Below are 17,036 nucleotides of genomic sequence, written 5' to 3' on the forward strand. Positions count from 1 at the left end.
ATCTGTATATATTTCATTCTTGAGTAATAATTTCTAATACTTATAACTTCAAGTAATATTACATTGCCTGGAAGGATGATCAAATTAGAAAATAAAACATAAACAGAATTAATCTGAATGACTTGGAAAACCAAACGTCAGAGAGATGTGAATATTTCAAAATATACAGCTAGTTTCAACATAAAATGGAAGGTGGAAGGGAAAGAATTGCAATGGTTTGATACTAACTTTCTCTCTTAACTGGAACAAGTAGAAATAATCTTTGTCCTTCTTGCCCCTGAGAAAGATGCAGATGTGATTGTCCCAGCTATAGGCCTGTGGGTATTCACTCTGGCCTAACCCCTTTTGGAAATATATGTAAGCGAAAGAGAACATGTATGCCATTACTAAGTGATAGTTAATCACTTAACAGTAAATTTTAGAGTTAATACACTTTTATTATCCTTGAAAAGTATACTATTTGATAATAATGTAATAATTTATTAAAATTATGTGTATGCTAAAATTTCAAATGCTGGCATATATCAATGTTTCCAAGACAGCAGTTGATAATATATAACTGTTGTAGTTAAAAACTTTGTAGCATTAAGAATTTGTCTGGGGGCCAAAAAATTTGGGGTTTTTTTTCAGCTTTCATACTGTCTTCTGTCAAGTGGGTTAATAGAAGTGATCTTGGCCAATGAATTCTCATCAGATGCCTTATCAACTAAATACCCCATTTGTATAAAAAATAATTTTCTAATAAAATTTTGCACTGACAAAAGCAAGTGCTGAAATGCATGGAATTGAACACCTCTGACAGGAAAACAGCCCACTGTGGTGGTGCATACTCCCCCTCATCAGGCCTGCTCTGCCTTCTCTGGACTGTTCCATGATCTCAGTAATTCTCATTACACCACAGCCTTTGTGTAACCAGTTTGGCAGTGAAGTGTCCTTTGACTGTACCAGCACCTCTTGCACGGCTAAAGCACGAGTGGCATTGTCCGTACCAGGTACACCTACTGCCTGACCATGGAGGGGAACAAAAAATAATCAGTCATCCCTGACAACCTTGGAACATGACCCACCTGAATTGTAACCCAAGTGGAACAGTACCATTGTTACTGGACTTTTGAATAATTTCAGTAATTATCAACTTGGGTTACAGCCAGGATGAAAACTGACTGCTAGCTGAAGACAATCATCTTGCAACCCTACAAACAGTGGTCCTAAGTGAGGCCCTCTGAACTCTCCTGAACTGCAGCGGGCTATGCCAGCACCTCCCTTTGAGTGGGACACTTCTTAGAACTTGCAAACTCTCAAGTTCGCAATAGTTGGAGGGCTCTCATTGGCTGATGACAGGATCTGGGCCGATACTCCAACTCCTTGAGGCTCAACCCTTGCCTATTGAGAAACACCAAGGCATTCAACATATTTCACTGGCACTCAAGGGAATTTTTAACAGGTGCCTCTGTGCATATAAATACATCTTTGTGTCTGTGGGTCTGCATGTGTGAATTGATTTAAAGACCTTATTGAGTTACTGTTGTGATTATAGTCAGTGCTATTGAATCATTGTGTAAATGTTAAATTAATCAATTATCTAGTGCTGCTAAATCCTTTAGACATAAACCGTTGTCCAGATCTGAGGCTGAGATTGGACCAGCCCACACCTCAGCTCCAGAAGGAGTTTAGAGAGCAAGGGGTCCACTCCAAACCTCGTTACTCAATGTGTGAATCTCCATTCCTTTGGCACCCTTACACTTTTGTATCCCCAGCCTCTGTGGAAATCATCCCAAACTGATTCTAATTCCATTCTCCTTGTATGTTTCATCTATGTATTTAGAAATAGAGTGAACCTTGCCACCAAACTATCTTAAATTGTACTTTCAAAAATTTACATTAAAATCTGCTTTCACTAATAACTTTGATGGTGGTTCAAGTGACCAAAATCCTCACTTGTGACACCTCTTAACTAGTTTCCTGTGGAAACATTGTCTTGTTTTCTCATTAGTGGAGTTTGTATTGTAAAATCTTGACAGCTTACTTGAAATGTTTAAATAATAACACATACCTATTGCTGCCACTTAGTAAAAAAAAAAAAAAAATTATTTTTGCAGTAGCTAGTGTCATACATTTTTGTGGAGCTTAACTTCTAGTTAATAATTTGACCTGCTGGTGCATGCTAATTCTTCATATTATTTACCTTCTTAAATATGTTAATCCAAAAAAATGGAAATCTGTTTTTATAACCAATTAGAAAATATATGTGTGTAAGATGAAGGATTACAGTAGTTTTCTGTAGGCTATAGTATATAGATTTGAATTTGCCTGGTATGCTGTAAACAGATTGCTAATTCTTCCAGTTGGCAGTCTAATAGTTCTGAAGACGTGCTTTATATTCTGTGGCTGGTTCTTGCTCACATTATTGAAGTGTTTAAAGAATCATGGTGATCTGCCTACGTTCTGGAATTTATAAGCAAGAAAATGTATTTTTGTAAATACAAGAAAAGAGCCCGAGAAGTAACACAGATTTTTTTTTAAATCAATTACTGGTTATTCATAAAATACAATGCAATACTGAAAAAAGGTCAAAACAAGTGTAGTGTTCCTGCTACACTTGTAATAATGGCATATACATGCTTGACTTGCCTAAATAAGTAATGTCCTCTTAAACAAAATAACTAATTTTTGCCTTTCATAATCTTGAACATTTCATAATTCAGTGTCTGTGGATACTCCACTACTTTCAATGGAAACCAGATCTAGTACTTATGCCATACCAGATGATTTATCAACCCTATGATTGTTATAATGTCCCCTTCGCTGCATAACTGAATCTTAAGAGCAGGTAGGGCAACGTTCTGATTTTTCTCTTGAAGTAGATAAGGATATTTTTCAAATCCCTGTTATTTTTCTTTTTTTTTTTTCTTTCCATTCTTATTCTGTGTAACTTCTACCTGTAGATCTGGAAAAAAATAAGCATTTTCTTCTCTGACTGCAAACCTCACAGCTTTCAGAACACTCTTCTCCAGTAACGGCCTCTAAGCTTTTGCCTTGTTGCTGAGAGACCCCATTTCCTGACCTTACAAGCTCTGTTTGTGGAAGCTGACAGTTTCATTCAACACTACTGGGAAATGCATCAAATAGGGTTGTGCTTTTCAGGAGTATTTCAGCATTTGACTGGGGAGTTTAGAAGATCAGCGTTGTCTTGTTTGCAGAGGAATCAGCCTACCAATGAGAATCGTGGGCTGGTTTTGAGGGTTTTCTTTGTTTTCTGCTTTTTGCTGTTGTTGTTTGGTTGGGTCTAGGTTTGGGTTTGAGTTTGTTTTTTTTCTGGGCAAGAGGGCTGTTCTATAAATTGCTCATGTTACCTGATGTTGTGGTTTTCTGACAAGTGGTACTTGGTCCCGTAAAACGCTGGGGAGTGGTAGTATTGCTGACTGCATCATCGACTCTGTACCTCATTCAGCCTTGTTTATTTATTGCACAATGGAAAGGTAATTAACATTTAGATTGCAGCGTATGCCAGTGACATCTCCCATTGGGCTCTGCTGAATAACCTCCACTGGGAGGCGTTTCTTTAGTCTTTCTTTACAATATTGTAATGTTTTGATATTAAAATTTTTCAGAGCAGTTATTTTAAAGATGTAAAAACAAAACAGCAAAAAAGAGCAGGGTGAAAACCTGTTGGAATATTTGTCCCTTATGACAGTGAGTAGAGGGGGAGTCGGGGCTGCTGCAGCGGTTACGTCACCTGTTCGATAAGCACGCGCGCCCAGCAGGGGGCGTCGCGCTCCGCCGGGAGGGGCACGCGCCGCTCCCGCCTGGCGCCGCTCCCGCCTGGCACCGCTGCGGGGACCCGCTTCCCATCGCGTCTGTCCCTTTCCAGCTCTGGGGACCCGCTTCCCATCGCGTCTGTCCCTTTCCAGCTCTGGGGACCCGCTTCCCATCGCGTCTGTCCCTTTCCAGCTCTGGGGACCCGCTTCCCGTCGCGTCTGTCCCTTTACCAGTGCTGGAGACCCGCTTCCCATCACGTCCTGTCCCTTTCCAGCTGTAGCTGCGCCGAGAATTCATGGAGAGCAGAGCTCAGTTTGTAACTAGGGAGCCGTTTCTAAGCGGAACAGAATTAAAGTGAGAACCTGATCTGGAAAAAATTTTTCTCTTGGTATCCTGCGGGTTTTTTTTAACTATATTGGATTCCGTCGTTGCCTTTCCAGCTAACCTGTGGTAATTTCATCTGTTCTATTAAAAAAATAAAAATTACGTCATCTGATTTTAAAGTGAGTGGAAATCCCTTTTCTTTGAGGCGTGAAACGAGGTTGTTTTTCCCGCAGCCTGCCTGCAGGTGGAGAACTGGAGGATAAGTTAAGGTTTGATGGAGAGTGCGTCATGCGGGAGGGCATAGAAGAAAACGCAGTTCCTAATCTTAGACAAGAATTTCTTGAAGTCAGAATTGTCAATCTTGATTCAAGTCGCTGTCCCATCATAAAAATAGTCATTTTTTTAATGATTGATTAGAACCAATTTCATTCATGGACGAATACAATGTATGAAAAACCAATGTATATCAAGCCAGTGCTCACTAAGTAAGGGCAATGTAGTGCATGACCAAGAAGGCATGTGAATACAGTCCTTCAGGAACAGACTGCTCCAGCATGGGACCCCCACGGGATCACAGGTCCTGGCAGCAAACCTGCTCCAGCATGGGATCTTCTCTCTACCGGTCCACACATTGTACCAGGAATCTGCTCCAGGACAGGCTTCCCACATGGTCACAGCCTCCTTCAGCCATCCATCTTCTCTGGTCACTGTGGACCTCCATGGGCTGCACGAGCATAGCTACCTCACGGTGGCCTTCACTACAGGTTGCAGGGGAATCTCTCCTCTGGTACCTAAAACCCCTCCTTCCCCTCCTTCTGCACTGACCTTGGTGTCTGCAGGGCTGTTGCTCTCACGTATTCTCACTCCTCTCTCCCCTGGCTGCAATTTGGTCTTGTGCAGTAACTTTTCCTTGCTCTTAAATATATTATCCCAGAGATGCTGCCACTGTTGTTGGTTGGTTTGGCCTTGGCCATCAGTGGGTCCATCCTGGAGCTGGCTGGCATTGGATACATTGCAGAAACTTCTGGCAGCTTCTCAGAGAAGCCCCCGTGTAGCCCCTTCCCTGCTACAAAACCTTGCTGCACAAACCTAATATGATTGTCAAGAGAAATAGCCCTGGAAGATGATTATTCCTATCTTTCTATGCACATGAAGCAGTCCAGCAGTTGCTTCAGATGTTGATGAGTTGGGTTCCAGTAATCAATTTTCTGCTAAAGAAAAGAAAATAAAATATACTGCTAGTAGTGAGGGGGAAGGGAGCATGTTGAAGAAGGCTGGTTCCAAAATGTTTCTTGTGAAATATGCAACATTTTGGAGATCTTTGAAAAGAGAAATGCTCTTGAGTATGCCAACCCCCTCTCTCTCCTTTGTAATATCATCTTGAGTAATTTTGTGTTTTGGTGAGATTCTTCTTGGTAATAGTGAAACCAATCACGGGATTGTCAGATAGCTTTGAAACCATGTGAGAAAGCTAATACAATCATTGAAGTTATTAGCGTGGGGAAAGAGAGGATGACAATAGCATAAATGAATGAAGTGACTGATACTGGAATAGAAAAAAATAATGAATATTTTGCTAATGACTTGTGTGTTGAGAACTTCTGGCTGTTATTAACAGAATAAGGAAAATTTCACAGGTATCCTCGGTAGATATGATTTCTTTAACCTGAATACTAATTTGGTTTACTGAAGCTTTTTTGGTTTTTGTTTTCTCGATGAAATAGCTTAAATTCTTTGGCAACATCTCTGTATTCTGAGAGGAAAATTTTTTCAACTAACTGTTCAAACTATAATTAATTCAATAACATAGTAAAGATATCAACTGGAGATTTTTCTGCATCTTTCAGTGCAAAAGTTGTATACGTCATGAGAAATGGACATGGCTAATCAGCATGTTTTTGTAAATATGGACTTTTGCATTTTCTTCTCTTCCAGTTGTAAAAATACAGTTGCAAAACAAAATCCATTTTTATGTTTATAACCTTTTTTTCCCAAAGTTCCAAAGATATTGTTACCTATCTCTGCTGATGAAGGTGTGACTTCAAATGCAGAAAAAATTGTTCAGTGTAGTCACTGTGCAGGTCACAGCTGTTGAATTTAATTGTAATGACAGTTTACCTTACCCAGGTGATGGTAGTGTGATACATGTTGATGAGATCCTGTCAAAAACACTGGTTCTACTAGATTTTCTTTCTTTAACACAGAGATACAAAGATGTTAGAGCCTATGAAGTACAGGAGATACAATAGTAAGAAACACTTTTTGAAGCAAAAACCCCAGCCAGAAGTAGCAAAAAAAGAAGAAAACATCTCTGTCCTTCAGAGTGTTGCTCTGCATATTTTCTTTTATGAATGTTTGTGCTGGTGATGAGAGACAGCAGAAGGAGTAGCCCAGGAAAACACTTAACTGAGAATCACGAAATTGAGTTTATTAGACCAAGTGCTTTCTTGAAAAGTTAGTTTGAATTGTAAGATTTATCTGGTTTTGTATTATTCTGGAAGTGAGAAAAAAAGATTTTAGTTTGTTCTATAGGATTTTTTCATTTCAAATAGTGATCCCAGTCAACAATAAAATGTTTTCTGACCAGGTCAAATTCACATCTTTCATACCAGAAAACTGTTTAAGTCTGTCTGAAGGTACTTATACTAAACATCATATCTCAAATGTTTATTCATCATTTGCCATAGCCCAGCGAATGGCATATCTTTGGACCAGGTCCCCTTCCACAGTCATCTTCTGAGAAAAGTGTTCTTTCTAAGCAGTTCTCTTTCATTAATGGCCCTATAATGTACCAAATATTGGCACAGAGCGTCATAAGTTGTCCCTTTCTGAAGGCAGGTGAAGTTTGTAAATCTGTAGTATAGCTAATATATTTACTGCTTTTCCATTTTAAGGTTAGAAAGTTTTAAAGGGCTTTCTTTGGGCCCCAGTCACTAGCCTCCCAAGACCTCTGTACCTACGGGGACAGTCTGGGGAGAGAAATGCTACCTATGTTAGAGAAAGGTTGAGTTAGAGTCCATATGAGCAAACTGAGACTGCTGGATGTGCATCCAATGTTGCTGTTATTTTGAGGGGTCTATTTCCCATCTTTTTCAAAACAATATGGTGATTATGAGAGATCTTCAGTGACTGGAGCACGATAATTAACATGCCCACTTCCAAGAGAGAAAGGAAGGATATCCAGAGAACTGTACATAGGACAGTCTTATCTCAATTCCTGAGATGATTATGAAATAAATCTTCCTGGAAGCCATTGTTAGGCACAACAAGGTAAATAAGGTGATTCATAACAACCATTATGGCTTTACCAAGGACAAATCATATCTGACTAACCTGATTGCATTTTGTAATGAGACAGCTGGCTCTTTGGACAAGGGGAGAACAGGTAAACAATGATGTTTACCTTGACTTAATCAAGTATTTTGTCATGGTTTCTTAAAGCATTATGGACTAGTGGCCACAACACAGGTGGGAAAGTAGCTCCACTGTATGTTTCACAGAACAGAGATGAACAGCATGAAGCCTAAGTAGTGACTGCACTTTAGAGACTGATATTGGTGCAAATGTTGCATAACATTTTCATAATTGGCTTGGATGGTGGGAGGGGAAGTGCCCTTTTGTTTGTGAATGACAGTGACATGGGTGGGGAAGTGAGTCTGTATGCTGGGCTAGCACTCAGAAGGACCTCAGCTAACTTGACCATAAGGTACCTGGTGAAATTCAGTAAGAAAAGACATGAAGTGCTGCATTTGGGCTGGCACAACCCCATGCAACAACATAGGCTGGTGAGTGACTTGGCACTAAACAGCTCTTCCACAAAGGACCCGAGGGTGCATGAGAATTTAAACGTGAGTCAGCACTGCATCATGAAAGCTGTCTGCCTGTGTGGTGGCCAAAGTGCATGTAGCCATAATAGCAAGGGAAGTGATTCTTTCTCCTCATTCAGTACTTGAGATTGCATCAACTGAGTACAACTTGGAGATATGTCCATCCATTCCCCTCACCTATAAGGAAATTACTAAACTGGAACGTGATCAGCAGACAGCTATCAGAATAGCGAAGGGGATAGAGCACAATATTTTATGCTCTTGAAAACACAGAGTTCTCATTTTGTAAAGGGATAGATATGTACAATTATTTAATATAGGACGGGTCATTAAAAATGTTGTGCTTTCTGAGATGCTTTCTGAAATGTGTGGGCTGAGAAGTTCTGAAGTGAAAACAAAATCTAATACCTAGGAAATAGTTTGGAAAGAATACTGTTCCTTCCAAATATACAAAGGTTAAAAAGAAAAGTAGTATTGACCCTTAGTATTCCAATTTGCATTACAAGAAAGATTAAAAAATAAACAGATTAAAGGAGTTTTATGATTGGCTTATTCATTATTCTCCTTTTACACTTATCTTAGTCTGCTTTGGTTTCCATAGCTACTAGTTTAATCATGATGCACAGAGCTATTTCTAATTACAGTATATGCCAGCATAAAATTAATTCTTTGAGTATCTTAAGCAACAAACAACTTGCAGCTTGTTCTTTGACATTTTATTGTCACAAATCCTGTATTAGCACACTAGCACATCATATTTACTCTGTTCAATTTTATTAAAAAGAAAATAAGTCTTTAAATATATACCTGCTTAGATGTCTGTCAAGGGAGACATGTTACAGAAGGACTATATTGTACCCAAGGTTGATGCAATAATTTTAAACTATATAACGCTTGTAAGTGATCATATATAATGATATAATAGAAAAGACTTGTCATATTGAACATCCAGTGTAATCCAGTTTTGTTCTCTATCATTTATCAGTGTGAAATTTCTGTGAAGTCTTTAAATTCTTCGTAGGCAAATGTGTTTTTCCTTCCAAAATTAAGGGAATTAATTAGATATATCTTCTGTCTTGCAGAACTTGCAATATGCAGGACTAAGGTTCTACAACTGAATGCAGATGAAGCAGACCTAGATTTCAGTGAAAAGTTATTCAACTGTAGTGATTGCAGGATAGATCATAAATGGAAAAAGGCTAGATTTTTCAAGAAGTACTAAGTATGAACATAGAGAAGTTGGTGGAAGTTGATGGTCAGTGCTGTCAAAAACTATGCCAAAACTTGCCAATAATTTGTATTCTAAATGAAACAGACATTTGTCTTATTATTTTGCCTTATGGTACAAGCTTCTCTAATTTGAAATAATATTCCTATTTTATTTCCCTATTCACTTGTTGTCCACCTCTGAATCCCTGACTTTGGTAATATATTATCTTTCCAAATATATTTCCACATTTGTAAAGTACAAAGAACACAATGAGAACTTTTTGCATTGTGATTGTTTTCTGACAATAACAGCATGCTTAATTAAATGTTTTCTCCATATTTTTGACTGTTCATAATCTGTGTTGCAGGAATCCAGAAGAGCCTTTCTTTAAATGTTTAGGGTAAAGTTAGAATTTTGGAGATTTGTAGAGATTTGAACTGGAGTTAAAATTAAAGGTTTCTTGAAATACAGAGTTTCAAATATAAATAAGCAAAACTATTTTATGACAGTTGCTATACAACTTATCCGTTTATCAAACTCAGAGGGAAGTGTGAAATACAGACTTCCTGTTTGCTATGTGATGAGCGTTCTGGAAGTTTCCTACCTCTTATATTTTTTCATCAACCCATCTAAGCATTGAAAGTATGCATTAAGAAATATGGTGCATACAAAGAGCTAATTTAAATAATTCTAAAATAATTGAGATAATTGTCATTCAGACTGGTGTAGTTGGCTAATTGAATGTACTTAATTGATGCACTTTTTTTACTCTTGTTTCTGACTAGAGACTACTGTAGATTTTTCTTCTGAGTTTCTTCTAATTCACAGAAGAGAATAGGTATCTGTTAGGGGTGAAATTCTGCTTCCTATATGAAAAACTTGCATCAGTTGAACTTTTTAAAAACCTGAATTGCTACACAATGCATATTTTTTATATTAATTGTCCTTTTGACTTCAATAAAAGTCTTTCTGTGAGCAAAGAATGTGAATTGGGATCTGAATACATTTGTAAATAAGATCTAGAATTTTAAACTTTTAAAAATGATACACTGACTTTGCTTGATTTATGAGTATTAATAATGTTTAAGTAGTTGGTAAAGCTTATGTGCATGTTTCCCTTCACCAGTATTTGGATCATGGAATACAATAACCAGCATCTGTCCCATTTTCTTCTTCCATAAACATTGTTGTGATATGGTATAGTGAGCTCTCTCTTTTTATAATGTACATTATTATTATGTACATTATAAGTAGTTCTTAAAAAACTTTGCCAACCTTTATTAATTCAATCACTTCTAGGTAAGTTTTCAGGTGTACCTCAAAAGATGTTGTGCTCATTGTAAGATAATCATTACTGTCTCATTTGTCACTTGAAAAATTATATGCAGACTGGGGCTTGAATTAGTGTTTTTTATGCTAAATCTGTCTTGCTTCATCTTTAGCCCTCATCTCCAAACTTGCTAAATTTTCTTATGTAGAATTCTACCTGCATGAGATGACTGGTCTACTAGACTTTAATATTTTGAAATTTATACTTTTATCAGGGATCTTATTTCTGGACTTGCATTGCAACGAATTGGAATATACTTTTAACTGAAAAATGTAAGACTATCTTTCTTATCTGTAAAAAATTTTTAGGAAGGTGAAATATTAATGTAGCTAAAATGTCATTCTGTGAGCACTGATTAAAAAGTTATATTTTCCACTAATACTGGCAGAACTACTAATTTAAATTAACCTGGCAATAAAAGAAACAAAATCAAACAAACAAACCAACACTGCAAATAATAAAAATAAACTTGCTAAGTCTGATGCAGAATGTTTGGAATGTTTCTTTTTATGCTCTCTCGGCTCTTGGTCACTCTCATCCTGTTGCTACTAAAAAGTGCTGTTGTAATAAATTAGAGAGAGAAATCAATAGAAAGTTGTACATAACACAGCACACTGAAAACAAAGTCCAGTCTAAAATCTCTAAGAATTCATGATATTTTCATATATTCCCATGAACAAATCTTTGTTTCAAAAACTATGAGGCTGTACTAATAATACAAAATCATTTGCTTCTCTCATTAGAATTAACTGTGAAACTCCTTGTAGAGTTTCTAAATGGATTGTGGATGCTTGCTTTAAAATGTATGGATGATTTCAAGTAGATTGTTGTCTTATTTGAGCTGAGTGGTTGACCATCATTTATTATTGGCAGACGTAAGTGACATCTCTGTGTTACAGATTATTGTCAACATAAACCTTGTTCTGTCCTGATTCTTCAAGCCAAATGGATATAGCATTGAGCACTGCTTACATCCATTTGTTTTAAATATCTTGACAATTTACCCTTTTGTTTCCCTGTCTGAATGATCTTGTAGCTATTCTAGTATGTTTGAATAAACAAATAATTGCCAGATACTTCTCTGGTGAACTGAGGAGGCAGAAAAAAATATAGAAGAGACACAAGAACCAGTGGATCATATGATAATGTATTTTCATTTTTCCTCATATTTAGTGGTAGAGGAAGTGTGAATTGATCCCACAAAATTAAAGACTTTAATGTTAACGAATTCAAAGTAATATCACTTGTTATGATGGTACCTGAATCCCATGAACCTTGCTAATGCAAGGTGGCAGCTTCTCTCTGTTTCCAGACAGTCTGCAGCCAAGCTACTTCCCAGTGGGTGCACACATGTACAAACACAAACATACATTTTACAGACACAATTGGCCATTGCAGGTGCCAGCATAAACACACAGAGCACTCATAAACATGAGAAACGTGAACCAGACAAGCATAATGACCAGTAGCTTGCTTACATGTGTCAGGTCTCTTTTATTCCCCAACTTTTCTCCATTTTGCTGGTCTTGTTTCTTATTGATCCGTCTTGATTCCCCCTTATCTCCGTCCTTGTCTTCCCAAAATTAACAATTTGTATGTAAATACTTCTGCCCCATGGGTCACAGTTGTACCTTGGTACTACTGGCTTTACAAGCAGAGAAATTTGTACTGTTTAAAAAGCATGGAATGCAGATGTTTAGCATTATGCAAAGTGCTTATTTTAACTGGATGGGTGTTCCAATGGATAATGATGCAGACATTTAGATTTCATAAATGGTTGCTTTTCAGAGTCACCGGTAATGAAACTGAAAAAAAACCCAGTATGTCTTGATTTTAGCCTTGAACACTACACGAGACCTAGTTTGAGAGGCAGTTAGGAAAAGAGTTCTCTGAGGAGTTTTACATATATGGTAATGGTGATACAGTTAAATTCAAAATCTTTGCAGGAATAATCCATCCATTCAGTTTAGGAGTGGTTATGTAGAGATTAAAATTTTTAAAGTGGGAATTATTTAAACAGGCAAATAAATAGTTAATATGCTCATAGATAGCAGGGAATTTTTTAGAGCATGAGGGAAAAGTAAATCCATTATTCTTAAGGAGGTTCCTGTTGAAAGTTAAGGACAGTATTTTTGAAAGTGAAAATTGTATCTAATCACAGAAAAGAGCAAAAGATCAGACACAATATGTTTAATTCAAATAAAAAGATGTTTGAGGAGCAATTTACTATGGGCACAATGTCCTCCTCTCTCGCCCAACTTATTTAAGTCATAGGGATGCCACCAGGGGGGAACTCATAGACCACTGAAGTATAAAATTTGAACTCAAGAAAGATGGAGCTCATGGTTGGCACTGGCATGGTACCGTCTGGGTAAGGCTTAAGGGACAAACAAATTATGTGGTTGCCATTGTGGGACTCTGCTGTAGACCTCCCAACCAGGACAATGATGCTGATGAGTTATTCTTCAAGGAACTAGGAGACACCTCCAAATCAACTGCTCTTGCCCTTATCGAGGACTTGTTGAAAATTAACTGAGAGCATCACACATCTGACACAAACAGGTCTAGAAGATTCCTAAAACACTTGGATGATAACTTCCTTGTTCAGGTACTATGGGAGCTGACTAGGAAAGATGCCATCACTGATTTGTTTTTTGTTAACAGAGAGAGTCTCATGAGTGAAGTGGAGATTGGTGCCTGTTTTGGCCACAGCAACCATGAGGTGATCGAGTTTAAAAACCCTGCTGACATGAGGAAAAGTGCCAACAAAACTTCAACCCTGGATATGAGGAGAGCAGACTTCAGGCTTCTTGGGGAATTAGTAAGTAAAGTCCCCCAGGAAAATATTTTTGCAAGTGCTGGAGTCCGTCAATGCTGGTCACTTTTTAAACATCACCTCCTAAGGGCACAGGAGCAGGCAATTCCCAAATTTCAGAAGTCGAGCAGGCAAGATAGAGGGCTGGCTTGGCTGAACAGGGATCTCCTCTTGGGTATAAGGTGAAAAAGGAAGGTGTATGCCCAGTGGAAGCAAGGTCAGGTGACATGGGAAGAATACAGAGATACTGCTTGCCACTGTAGGGAGAAAATTTGTGTGACCAAAACTGGATTGGAGTTAGAGCTGGCCAGAAATGTGGGGGACAATAAAAAGAGTTTTTTCAAATATATTAATAGCAAAAGGCAGTATAGAATTAACAGGATGAGGATGGTCACCTCATAAACAGGGATAGAGACAAGGCAGAGGTGTTTAATGCATTCTTTGCCTCTGTCTTCAACACGGATGACAGACCAAAGGGGTCTCAGTGCCCTCAGCTGGAGGACCATGACTGCAGGGATAATCAGCTCCCAGTTGACCCTGAACTTGTGTGGGATTTGCTGCTATAGCTGGATTCCTAAAGGTCTGAGGCCTGATAGGATTAATTTAAGAATCCTCAAAGAGCTGGCTGCTGTCATTGCAAGGCCTCTCTTCATGATTTTAAATGGTGTTTGGAATCCAGAGGGGTCCCATCTGGCTGGAAAATGGATAAAGTTGTTACAATATTCTAGAAGGGCAGGAAGGATGACTCCGGAAACTACATGCCTGTCTGTCTCACTGCAGTACCTGGTAAAGTTATGGAGAAGATTATTCTGGGAGGTACTGAAATCACCCGAAGGACAGTGCAGTCATCAGTCACAGCCAGCACAGCTTCATGAGGAGAAAATCCTGAGTGTCCAGCCTAATTTCTATTTATGACAAGGTAACCCACCTAGTTGATCAGGGGAAGCCAGTTGATGTAATCTTTTGAGTTTTAGTAAAGCTTTTGATGCTGGTTCTCAAAGGATCCTTCTGGACAAACTGTCCACCACACAGCTGGATAAACATTGTGTGGTGGGTGAGCAATTGGTTCGCGAGTTGAGCACAGAGGGCAGCAGTGAATGGGGTGACATCAGACTGGTGATCTGTCATTAGTGGGGTTCCACAGGGCTCCACTGAAGGGCCGATGCTCTTTAACATCTTCATAAACAACTTGGATACAGGACTGGAAGTTATACTAAGTAAGTGTGCAGATAATACTAAATTGGGAGGAGATTTTGACTCCCTTGAAGGCAGGGAGGCCCTGCAGAGAGACCTCAGGGGCTGGGCTATTACCAATCATGCGAAGTTTAACAAGAGGATTCTGCACCTCTGATGGGGCAACCCTGAATGTTCATACAGACTGGAGAATGAGAGGCTGGAAAGCAGGGCCACAGAAACGGAGCTGGGGTCCTGGTCGATGAGTCAGCTGTGTCCTGGCAGCCAGGAGGGCCAACTGTGTCCTGGGGGGTATCAGGCAAAGCATCACTAGCTGGTTGAGGGAGGGAATTGTCCTACTCTGCTCTGCACTCACTGGTGTGGCCTCACCTCAAGTTCTATATGCAGTTTGGACACCACAACAAGATATATAAAAGAAAGATATTAAGCTATTAGAGAGTGCCCAAAGGAGGGCAACGAAGATGATGAAGGACCTTGAGGGGAAGCTGTATGAGAAGCAGCTAAGGGCACTTGTTCTATTCAACCTGGAGAAGAGGAGACTGAGGGGACACCTCATCATGATCTACAGCTTTCTTGTGGGGAAGCAGAGTGCTCATCTCTTCTCCCCGGTGATCAGTGGCAGGACACTAAGGAATTGCCTAAATCTGTGTCAGGGGAGGTTTAAGTTAGATATTAGGAAAACTTTTTTCACCCGCCGGGGGTTCGGGCAATGAAATAGGTTCACCAGGGGAGTGGTCACAGCACCAAGCGTGAGAGAGTTCAAGAAATGTTTGGATGTTATCAAGCACATGATGTGATTCTCGGGGCTGATGTGTGCAGGGCCAGGAGCTGGACTTTGATGATCCTAGTGGGTCCTTTCAAACTCAGGATATTCTATGATATGATAATACACAGCCATAACACAAAAAGCTAAATTATTGTGGCCATTATTCCCTGTGTTTTTACCTAATCTACAGGAGTTAGATTCCACCCAACAAGGAACAAACCTAAAGCATAGCCTCAAATGATGTACAGTAAAGAGGTATTTAATAATGAAGATGGTAATTGATTGTCAGAATCATAGAATTAATGTGAGACTGCTGAAACCTGAAATATAGTATATTCCTCATTTTACTTCCAAAAGTGTCTATTAATGAACCTTTTTTTGAATTCTAAATGTTGGGCTAGTGAGATGTTTTGGTTTGATCCACAAGGGCTATTTGAAGTGGTTTTGTGTTTTATTATGCTTATGGAATTTTGTCTATGCTTTTATTTTCAAGGGTGGAAAGGTATTTTAAAGATTAAAAAAGCCTATCAAAAGTTAGGTTAGCAAGGGATATGTCTAATTTTCCATAAAACTTGCCCAGTAGCTGTTAGGGAATTCATATTTTACATAATTCCCATTATTTGTATCTTTATAGTCCTTCAGAAGGTCCCTCATGGTCTGTATAATGAGGTTAGTAGCAGTTGTGAAAGAATACTAAAATCTGCGAGGAAGAAAAATAATTGCATGTTTTGATTCTTAAATATTTGAAGTAGTAAAAGGAGATTGATGTTCAAAACTGTCGTTTTACAATCTATTGGATGAATGTAAGAGAAATGGAAAGAAAATAACTCTGAATTAACTTGGCCAAGGAGAGTGTGAGAGGGGATCATTGAGTACAGGGCATCAAAAGCATATCAGTTGAGACACTGATCGTCTTGGGAAAAGTCAGAAGACAGGGATCAGACTACACTTTGAGTAGTTGATACAGTTTGGAGTGTGGGTGGGGTGGAGTGTCATGTTTTTTTCTGAACATCGGTTGGAAGGAATGAGGAATGTCCTATCTAGAGAATGTTACTATTTGGTGTTGAAGATGCCTCATTAAAGCTGTGTTCTGCCTAAGCAGAAAGGGCAAATGAATTTGCATCTCCCATTTCATAAGTGAGTGTTCTTGGATTGTACTGTGGTGAAAAATATGTTTTCTTTCCTCTCCATCCCTATTTTTCAATAGAAAATTTATCTCCTAGTTATTGAAAGAGAAGCGCTTGGCACTTACCCTCATTCTGATACCTACTTTACTCAAGGTATGCCATAAAAGGGATGGATTTTTATATATTTTACATTTCTTAGTCTTTCCATTGGTTATTAATAGGTGTCCTTCTGATTGGTGCACAAGATATTTTTTATACTCTTTAAAATGTCTAGATTTGTCCTTGGAGTGCTGTCATAGGATCTTAACTTTCAGACTTGTGAGCAAGCAGATGAAACTTAAAATGAAAGGTAACTTGTAGATGCCCCAGTCTTTTCTCACATCTAATTCTTACCAAAGTATTGAAAAGATCTGAAACCGTACCTGAAAATTTAACTGGACACTGATCTCCAATCAGCAAGAAGTAGGAGACGGGAGTTACTTGTGTAAAGAGTTTTTTCTTGTTCTAGTGCTGTTCTCTGAGAAACTATTCAAACCTCACAGAAAGAACTGTTTAATAAGAATCCTTGCAACTGCCAGTGAACACACGCACTTCCATAAATTAACTTACTAACAAGGCCAATTTTTCCTTTTCTTTTTTTTTCATAGTACATTGTTTCCATCAGATCTTTGTAGATATTTTGAT

The sequence above is a fragment of the Corapipo altera genome, unplaced genomic scaffold (genome assembly GCF_003945725.1).
Source record: "Corapipo altera isolate COAL_440 unplaced genomic scaffold, ASM394572v1 22b, whole genome shotgun sequence".
Taxonomy (NCBI): Eukaryota; Metazoa; Chordata; class Aves; order Passeriformes; family Pipridae; genus Corapipo; species Corapipo altera.